This window comes from Myotis yumanensis, unplaced genomic scaffold, assembly GCF_028538775.1.
Source record: "Myotis yumanensis isolate MYYU_CA2020_CCGP unplaced genomic scaffold, mMyoYum1.0.hap1 SCAF_4, whole genome shotgun sequence".
NCBI classification, from domain to species: Eukaryota; Metazoa; Chordata; class Mammalia; order Chiroptera; family Vespertilionidae; genus Myotis; species Myotis yumanensis.
The window spans coordinates 98,697,153-98,708,214 of NW_027223755.1; positions in this window are offsets into that span (position 1 = coordinate 98,697,153).

The window sequence follows — 11,062 nt, forward strand, 5'->3', positions numbered from 1 at the left end:
TGTAAGAGCCTTTTAATACGCATACCACGCTTACAACAAAGATGAATCCCTGCCTTCACCCTGGCACAACTGCACCATAAATTGCAGAGTTTATAGAAGACAGCATTAAAGGCAGCGCCCACACAGCCTGTGTGCACAAGAGATAGCATTGGGAGAGGAGGAGGACAGTGCCCCATCCCCAACACCATCATCATGAGCCACGAGATGGCCCCAAACAGGGCCTTGGGGCAGAAATGGGATGAGTACAGTGCGTCCTGAAGCTGGAAGAGGTCCTGAGCTCAGGAGCTTCTAGACAGACTTCACAGCCAAGCCATCTGGGGCCCTGAGACTCTCAATGTCTCATTATCACCAGAGCTTGACGTCTAAGGGCTTGTTTTTGTGAGTCACTTTTCTCCCCAGTAAAATCTATGTAATTCACTGTGTGAAGGGGAGATTAATATTATTTTTTGTGGGCAATAAGGTAAAAACCCATAATAGCTCATGAACTATTGAGCCACTGAAATTATATGTGTATATTTCCTTTTTTCTTAGAAGATATGATTCTGCATTTAAATTCACAAAGAGTTCCACGACCTCCAAACTGTGCATGTACTCTAATATTTAGTATACCTTGGTTTTGAACATGACCGAGGAAAGAGGAAAGGGGAGATGTCTTTGGATGCCTCCACTCTGTGAGGCACTTTATAAAAACTATCTCATTTCTTTCTTACCCTAACTCCGTGAAGTAATTATTATCAGCAGCCCCATTTTTCAGATAAAGAGACTGAGGACAGAGTACCAGTTACTTCTACATGCCATCCAGTTGATAAGAACCATGGTAAAAATATTAGCAAAGTAATAGTAGCTGATGTTTTTGAGAGCTTATTGTGTGCCAGGCACTGTTCTAAATACTATGTATGTTTGTTCATTAAATCTTCACTTTAACTCACTGAGGTGGATATTATTATTATTATCATTAATACCTCATTTTACAGATGAGGAAGCTGAAGCTCTGAAAAGTTAAATAACTGATCCAAGGTCACCCAACTAAATTGGGACTTGCAACTCAATTGTCTGCCTTGAGCCCAGACTCTTAACCCCTCAGTGACACCACCTCCCAGAACTTACTGGCAATCACTATAATATCAGACTGACTTGACTGTTCAGGACCAGCAAAGACCAGGATGTGCTCTGTAATAATTCCAGGGCTAACATTAGCAAGAGCCTCATCCTTAGTTCTCTGTTGCATTCAAACACACAACTCACCACCCAGGAGCCTCCATAGCCATACTAGTAACAAAACAAGATGTGAAGAAAGCTCACACAAGATCACAGTAAGTGATGAAAATCAGTATTAAACCCAGGTACATCTGTCTCCTGAGCCTGAGCTGATGCAGCCAACATGGAAAGCCATGGGCTTCGTGGAGAGCAGGGAGTTCCCGAAAGGTACATGAGAGGCACAGAGGGCAGATGGCAAGTGCTAGTTACCTCCAGAAGACTGTACCAGAGACAACCAAAGAGCAACCACCTTGATTTGGAGAGGCCCTAGATTATCCAAATAGAGTAGGAAATTCCCCATCCCTTGGGCCAAGCAAGGAGTTAAAGATTCCTAAGACAGAACAGAAAGATTTCAGCTTTCCTCCCACAGAGTTGCCAGCCTCAGCAAGTCCCAATGGACAAGGGCACCTGTGTTTGTATCCCAGCTCTGCTACTACACTGCTTTAGGAACATGAGTAAAATCATTTTCCAAGCAATGGCTCCAATGCTGAGTAAAATTCATCCTATCTAATAAAAGAGAAACATGGTAATTAGCCGTACCTCCGCTACCCTTCCCATTGGCTAATCAGGGCGATATGCAAATTAACTGCCAGCCAAGATGGCGGCCAGCAGCCAGGCAGCTTGAGGCTTGCTTGCTTCAGTGACGGAGGAAGCCAACATTCCCCGCCTGCCGCTGCCGGCCTCTGAGCTTGCAGTTTGAAACATTGTTACAAATATAGAAGCTAAACAAAACCCCAGAAACCTGCTTTCAGCCAGCCGGGATCTCAGAGCTGGAGTTGAAACAGTGTTTCGATTATAGAACCCAAACAAACCAGATACCTGCTTTCAGCAGCTGAGGCCTCAGAGCTGGAGCCAAGCCTCAGAGCTAAAGCTGGCCCAGAATTAAAGAAAAGAAAAAAAGGAGCGGTTGGGAGCTTCAGTCACCCGCCAGCCTGAAAACAGCCCTCAGCCCCTCACCCAGACTGGCCAGGCACCCCAGTGGGGACCCCCACCCTGAAGGGGGTGTGACCAGCTGCAAACAGTCATCATCCCCTCACTCAGGCTGGCCAGGCACCCAAGTGGGACCCCCACCCTGATCCAGAACACCTTTCAGGGCAAACCAGCCGGCCCCCACCCGTGCACCAGGCCTCTATCCTATATAGTAAAAAGGTAATATGCCTCCCAGCACCGTGATCAGCGTGACAGGGGGCAGCGCCCAAACCCCCTGATCGCCCTGTGGCTCTGTGTGTGACAGGGGGCGGGGCCACAACCCCCTGATCGGCCCTGCCCTGAGTGTGACAGTGGCGGCGCCCCAACCCCCTGATCGGCCCTGCTCTGTGGGTGATAGAGGGCGGTGCCCCCAACCCCCCCCCCCCAAGGGCCCTGCTCTGTGTGTGACGGGGTAGAGCCATAACCTCCCCATCGGCCCTGCCCTGAGTGTGACAGGTGCGGCGCTCCAACCCCCTAATCTGCCCTGCTCTGTGTGTGACAGGGGGCAGTGCCCCAACTCCCCTATCGGCCCTACTCTGTGCGTGACAGGGGGGAGCTCCCCAACCCCCTGATGGGCCCTGCTCTGTGTGTGACAGGGGGGAGCTCCCCAACCCCTTGATCGACCCTGCTCTGTGCGTGACAGGGTACGGAGCCCCAACGCCCTTGATGGGCCCTGCTCTGTGAGTGACAGGGGGCAGCACCCCAACCCTCTGATTGGCCCTGCTCTGTGTGTGACAGGGGGTGGCGCTGCAACCTCCCCATCGACCCTGCCTTGAGTGTGACAGGGGGCGGTGCCCCAACCCCCCAATCGGCCCTACCCTGAGCATGACTGAGGGTGGCATCGCAACCTCCCGATCGCCCTGCTCTGTGCATGACAGGGGGCGGTACCCCAACTCCCCAATAGGCCCTGGTCTGAGCCCGACCAGGGGCTGCACCTAGGGATTGGGCCTGCCCTCTGCCACCCAGGAGCAGGCCTAAGCCAGCAGGTCGTTATCTCCCGAGGGGTCCCAGACTGTGAGAGGGCACAGGCCGGGCTGAGGGACCCCCTCCTGAGTGTACAAATTTTTGTGCACCGGGCCTCTAGTATAGTAATAATACTATAATGACCCCTGTTTTTACACATCCGGGCACATGCGCGTGTGTGCGCGCACACACACACACACACACACACACATACATACACACACACACACTCCTGTGGAGGTGAATGGAAATGCTTGCCAAAAATATGTGTTGTCTCTCTATTGTGAGCCTGTGGCATTTGACCCCTTATCTAAGAAGAAGTCATTCCACTGTTATCTATATATACAAACATCTTTTCTCTCTCTTCTCTCTCTCTCTCTCTCTCTCTCTCTCTCTCTCTCTCTCTCTCTCTCTCTCTCCTATTTCCTCTATTACTCCTAGATTTTCTCCTATTTTGTCAATACATAATCCCTGATGACCCTAGCCATGTAGCCCCTTTCTCGATGGCTGGGTCATTTCTTTACAATACCTTGCAGCTAGACTTGCACTTCAGCACCATGGCCAGAGCAAATCTTCCGTTTTCCTTCAGGACAGTAGATGACTGGATTTCTGACTCGCCCTCTTTCCCCATCCATCCCTCTCACACCCTCTAGCACCTCTTCTTTCTCTCCCTCCTTCTCTCCCTCTCTTGCGCCTCCTCCTTCTCTTCCCCTCTACCTAACGCTATTTGGTCACACCTGTGGTGATGTCAAAGTTGTGCCCAAGGAGGGAAGTTCCTATGGCAGATCCAGGGACACAACCAGCTGGGTAAGGAAACACAGCTTGCATGGGTACCAGGCACCAGCACACCTGGAGACACCTTGTCTCAGTTTTGATGTCTGACTGATTTGGGCACTGAATCCCTGTAGAAGGGACAAGGGATAAATACTTGGGTCTACACTGCACTTACTGGTTCCAGCATGCACTAACTCCAGACATGACATTTTCCATCCCAGTCCAGAGCAAGGACAAATCTTGAGGAATTAATAGGCTAAGAAGTAAGGACTCAGGTTCTTTCTTACCACCCACTCACACTTGCTACCTTCTCTTACTTGCAACTAAGAAAGGTGAGTCCATGTTATGTATGGCTCGGTATGTACATAGATACGGTGGAGGAGGCAGGGAGGGTTAGGGAAAGAAGGAGGTGTCCCTCAACAATCCTCACAATAAGGTGAGAGACAGGCCAGATTAGTCTAAGAGCAGAAAAAACCCACCTGGGAAGAGGCTCATTACCTTGTGCAAATAATTCTAAAAGAGCTAACATGTTTGAACAGTTGATATAGCCAGGCACTGCTCATTGCTTTATATGCATCATGTCATCCAATTATGACAGCAACTCTATAAGGTAGGCACTGTTGCCATTATACAGATGAGAACACTGAAGCTCAGAGAGGTTGAGTAACTTGATCAGAGTCACACAGCTAGTAAGCAACAGACCGAAGCATAAACATTTAAAAGGCAAGAACAACATGCTTGAAAGGTCAGAAACTAGTCATATGCTAGGAGTTCAATGAATTGTGGTTTATCGAGCTTAGAAATTATTTTTCCCAAATATTTCAATCTTAAAACAAAAAATATTTATAAAGACCTGAAGGGGGTAGGCTCATGACTGGCTTTAGAGGGGACCAGGGATCAACTGGCACTTGGGGCAGACTCAGTGAGCATTTTTGGGAGGTACTGAAGTTGGAGGTGGCCCCCATTGGTGACTGGTTCACACTGCTCCTTAAGTTCCTGGTGGGGAGAGAGGGTCTAGTGCAGTGATGGCGAACCTTTTGAGCTCGGCGTGTCAGCATTCTGAAAAACCCTAACTTAACTCTGGTACCATGTCACATATAGAAATTTTTTGATATTTGCAACCATAGTAAAACAAAGATTTATATTTTTGATATTTATTTTATATATTTAAATGCCATTTAACAAAGAAAAATCAACCAAAAAAATGAGTTCGCGTGTCACCTCTGACATGCGTGTCATAGGTTCACCATCACTGGTCTAGTGCTTTCTTTTTTTGGCTCTTGTGTGGAAGGAAAGCTTGTTATGGAGCACCTTATGGGAACACAAGCTGCTGTAGCTGGAAGAATCATCAGATAGCCTGGTCGGGACCCCACCTTTTTGGCAACTGGAGGGCAGGTGGAGTGGATGGAGGCTAAGACCTAGAAAGTGGAAGCAGTTTGTCAAGTTAGTGGGCGAGCCAGAATTCAAATTCAAGTCTCCCAGCAACCTTGTCCAGTGCTGTTTGCATCACAGCATCAATGTCCGGGCAGAAAAATACCCCCTAACAGTAAGGTCTATCATTTATCCAGTTAAAAACACTTATGTTTTGATTTGAGTCCATTTCCTTTCTTTTGCTACTTTATACACACAGGGAGCTTAAGGAGCAGGGTGAACCAGCCACCAATGGGGGCCACCTCCAACTTCAGTACCCCCCAAAAATGCTCACTGAGTCTGCCCCAAGTTCCAGTTGATCCCTGGTCCCCTCTAAAGCCAGTCATGAGCCTACCCCCTTAAGTGCTAATCCATCAGCTGGGTTTCCTGGGGAAACAGAACTCATTCTTAAGCTCTCTTTTATGGCTTTTACCCAGAATTTATTTGAATAAATCAATCTAATGCTGTCTCTACAGTGGAACCAATTGTAAAAGAGCTTTATTTGCTCTGCTTTCAAAGCAGGTTGGAGCTACCTTCTTACTATTCCAGGCTGATGGGGAAGAAAAGGAAACAGGCACAATGAATTCAACAAAAGAGGATTCTTCGAAAGGAGGGGACCCAAAGGCCCACCAGGATTCCCCCGCAAAAAGTTCCCCTGCAGGAAAAGCACCTGGAGAAGGAGGCCAGAAGTGACCAGATGGAATTGATGTGCTCCTAATGCTAATGCCTTGAGATGATACCCACTGTGCTCACCCAGAGGCTTGGGGAAGCAAGCTTCCCCTGAAATCTTGTTTCCCTGGCTCTTCTGATTTCTCATCTCTCTGAAAGGACACAGCAGGAGCTAATCTCCACTGAACTCTGCCAATGTACCAGGCACTGTATCAAGTCTCAAGGGCACCTGCAATTCAATAATCCCAGCTGCAGGAGCTTTCTTTACATACTGCAAATGCTCCCAAAGTCTTGCCTACCTCAGGACCTTTGCATGTGCCATTCCCTCTGCCTCTCTTTAATTCCACACACGCACAGCTCTGCAAGGCTGGATACTTCACTTCCTTAACATTTCTTCTCTAACGCCACCTCCTCCCAGGGGTCTTCCACAGACACCCAAATATAAATTAAACCCTCAACTATTATTTTCTTATGAACCATCCAGTTCTTTTTCTCCATATCACTCTATAGCACAGAAGCAAGATGGTGTCCTGTTCAGGGAGGCAGGTTTGGGAGTCAGGGACCTGTGGGTGCATCTTCATTTGTCCTCTTATTAGACATTGACTTTGAACATGTTACTTAATCACTCTGTGCCTCAGTTTGCTCACCTAAGAAGTGAGGGTTATAAAAGCACCCATCTCTTAGGGCTGCTGTAAAGATGAACATAGTTGATGCCAGTAAGGCACTCAGAAATATGTCTGGCATGTAGTAAGCACGCCACAAACATTTGGTGTTATTTGTGTTGTGACTATTTGACTCACGTCTGTCTCCCCACAAGCCTGGATGCTCCAAGGGCACAGAGCTTATTTATCCTGTTCTGCTTACAACCCCAGGGCCTAGTTCAATGCCTGGCACCCTTCAGTACTAAAATTACTTGATGAATGAATGGAAATTTTGTTTATGTGTTGTATTGTATTCACTTCATGCAGGCTTTAAAGAGACGGAGCAAAAATGGTACTGATTTTACTTTACAGATGGAAAAATTAAGGCTAGAAACCTTGATTTATCCCAGTCTGGCCAATCAAGTATCCAAGCAAGGGGAGAGCCCTTGTGGCCAGCACTTTTCCCAGCAACGAACAGGAAGCATAAACCCAGGACTGGCCCCTCTCCCTCTGGGACCAGAGACCACCACACCCTAGCAATAAAGATGTCATAGCTCAGTCCAGGGACCAGGGAATGAGGCTCAGCACTGCGTGCACACTTGCCTACCCTTCCTTCCCAGAGCATCTGATGAGCTACAAGGATCAAGCCAAGGGCCCTGGCTGATGGTGCAGGAAGGGGACCAATGCACAATACTGAGGCTGAAGACCTGGGGGCTCAGAGAGCCCTCACTCTTGAATGAACACGTCGATCAGAATGTCTCCCACCCAAGGGAGACCACTCCTATAGCAGTTTGAACTTCACAATCAAGTAGAGGTGGAGACCACACATACTTTTGTTCACTGTTATCTCCAGCACTCTTGGCAAAGAGCAGCCTTTGATAATTGTTTGTTGAATGAGTGAATGAATAAAGATGGTTGAATGAATGAAAGGTTAAATAAATAAATCAGCCGAAACAGGTTTGGCTCAGTGGATAGAGTGTCAGCCTGCGGACTGAAGGGTCCCAGGTTCGATTCCGGTCAGGGGCGTGTACCTGGGTTGCGGGCACATCCCCAGTGGGAGGTGTGCAGGAGGCAGCTGATCGATGTTTCTCTCTCATCGATGTTTCTGGCTCTCTATCTCTCTCCCTTTGTCTCTGTAAAAAATCAATAAAATATATTTTTTTTAAAAAAATAATAAAAATAAATAAATAAATAAATCGCAGCAATAATGATAATCCTTATTTGTCCATCTTCCCTCTTCCTCTCCCTAACTCCTGGTTTGGGGGAGGCAGAACAATACTTTAGCTAAAAGGCCAGACTTTGAAAACAGACCGCCTTGGTTCAAATCCCAGCTCCACCACTTACTAGCTGCGTGACATTGAGCAAGTTATCTAATCCCTCTGTGCCTCAGTTTCTCCATGAGGGTGTTAGTCCCTCTCTAGTGAGACTGTGAAGATTAGATGAGTTCTTACATATACAGCACTTGGAACACGGTCTGGCTCACCACAAGTACTCAACATAAGTGTCTGGCTCACCGCAAGTACTCGACATACTGTCTTTTCTCTGTGTTTATTATTTTCAGCCTTATTTGTTTTGCCTCTTGCTATAAGCTTCCTTGAGCCCTTTGGAGAAGAGGCAGAACACAAATCAATTTAATAACAAACTACTCAAATATAACATTTACAAGGTGGACTTAATCTAACAGCTTTTCTCCTAACAAGACACACTTGCAAATGTAACTGTCTAATTTGGTAATCTCTTTTGAAATGTTAAATGCTCATACCCTCTGCCCCAGAAACCTCACTTCTAGGGATATGGTTCTAAATACACACACACAACCCGGCCTGTCTTGCTCAGTGGTTGAGTGTTGATCTATGAACCAGGAGGTCACGGTTCGATTCCCAGTCAGGGCACATGCTCATGTTGTGGGCTTGAACCTCAGTAGGGGGCATGCAGGAGGCAGCTGATCAATGATTCTCTCTCATCATTGAGGTTTCTATCTCTCTCTCCCTCTCCCTTCCTCTCTAAAATCAATAAAAATATATATTTGGGGGGGGAGGAACATTTAAAAAACAAAATGTAGCATAACATGCTACGACATGGATGAACCTTGAAGACATGCTCAGTGAAATAAGCCAGACACAAAAAGACAAGTCTCGTATGAATCCACTTATATAAAGTACCTAGAGTCCTCAAGGGCATAGGCAGACAATAGAATGGTAGCTGGGGAAGAGGAGAATGGGAGTTCATGTTTAATGGGTGTGAAGTTTCAGGGTGGGAAGGTGAAAAGTTGTGGAGAAGAATGGTGGTGATGTTTGCACAACAATATGAACTACTCAACGCCACTAAATACTACACTTTTAAAACGGTTTAAATGGTAAATTTTGTTACGTATATTTTATCAACAACAAAAAAAGTTTTACAAATGTGCTATTCTCCTAAACCACATGGATAAAACCTGAGGGAGATAAGTGGGATCAGAATTAAAGACAAAAGAGGTTCAGCCCTGGCCAGTTTAGCTCAGTGCTTAGAGCATCGGTGACAGACGGGTCCTGGGTTCAATTCCTGGTCAAGGGCACATACCTAGGTTGCAGGTTCGACCCCTGACCCCAATCGAGGGCACGTGCAGGAGGCATCCAGTCACTATTATGCTATTGCTCTCTCACATCCATGTTTCATTCTCTCACTCTCTCTCTCTTCTCTCTCTCACTCTCTCTCTCTCTCTCTCTTTCTCTCAACCCCCCTTCTCCCTCCCTCCCTTTCACTCTCTCTAAAAAAATCAATGGAAAAATACCCGCAGTGAGGATTTTTTTTAAAGAGGTTTAGCTGTGAGTGCCACCTACCCACCCCTTACCTCAGGTGTCCCACCTTAACCCCTGCCTTCAACATAAAGCAGTTGGACAAAATTCTTTTGTCTTAATTTTCTTTAAGGAAAAATTTTATCCTAAATCAATGGATCTATAACAATTATAAATTACTTCCAAATTTAGTCAAAAGATCAATCAGGGGTCTCATAACAACACTCAGGTCCCAAATTCATACTCTCCTTCTCTGAGCACATTTTCCACAAATAGGAATTTCCACTTCGGCATACAATCCTGGTTTGAGATAACTTGAAGGATATATGGCTTTCCCTCATGATATCACCCTCAAAATTTTAAGATATGTCCCCCAAACCACTCAGGTTCACTCACTGATCAATGATCCACAGATTCATTCAAATCTATTTGAACCCGGTACTGGTTAGAATGCTCTTGAAGTCAAGTAACAGAAAATCCAGACTCAAGCTGGCTCATCCTGTAAGGAAATGTGTGTGGTCTGCTCACACAAATAGCAGGTCAGTGGTGGGGTAGGGGCCTTATGCATCTGGATAATTCCATCCAGACCCAAGACTCTTTCCATCTCTCTCCTCTGCCAACTTCATCTGCACTCTGTCCTGAGGCTGGTTCCCTGCCTGGTCACAGCAAGGCTGGGACGTCATTTGGGGCTCCATGTTCCACTTTCATTCCCAGGAGGATGCAGAGAAACCTTCTCCCTCACATACGACATGTAAGTCCCCTTCGGCATAACTAGGTCAATTTTAGGACATGTTGACCAAACAGAAAACAGTCACCAGGGTAATGACATGTACCAATCAGCCTAATTCTGAGGTCACCAAACTATATTCTGCAGGTCAAATCTGGCTCACCAGCAGGTTTTGTAAATAAAGTTTTATTGGTACATAGCTATGTTCATTCATTCATATTTTGCCCCTGGCTTTCTCTCTACAATGGCAGAGTTGAGTGGTTGCAACAGAGGTATCTTATATGTGTCCATTCCCAAGCCAATCAATATGGCCAGCAAGATCAAGCCCTCTAATTGGACAAATTCGAGTCACATGACCACCACATGAACTGAACAAGATTGCTCTGAAAGTGGGAGAGAGTTGCTCACGAAAGGAAGAGGTGCTGACCTACCCTTTGTACCCAGCAGTCAACAAGCAAATCTCAAGAACATAGGATGTATAGGGCCAGGTGGATACTAGAAATATTGGGGGACCACCCTGCAAAATATATGCTGTACACCTGCAACTAATACAGAATTATATTATATATAAATTGTAATTGAAAAAAAGAACACAGGAAACCACAAAGGGTTCTAAGTAGATCACTAAGAGTGGTGCTCTAGGACCCCAAACCTTGCAGTGGAGTGACAAGTAAAAAATTCTTTGATGCCTTGGGCACCCTCACCTTAGCTTTTCTCTGCCCAGGCTTGAGAACCATAGCCATTCCCTAATTCCAAAATGACAGCGAGGTGAGCTGCTTGTTTGTTGGTTTTTATTTAGTAAAGAAAGATGTGAGCTTCAAGATCTCTTAGGAGGCTGCCAGATGTAGTTAGAATTCACTCTTGGATCCCACACT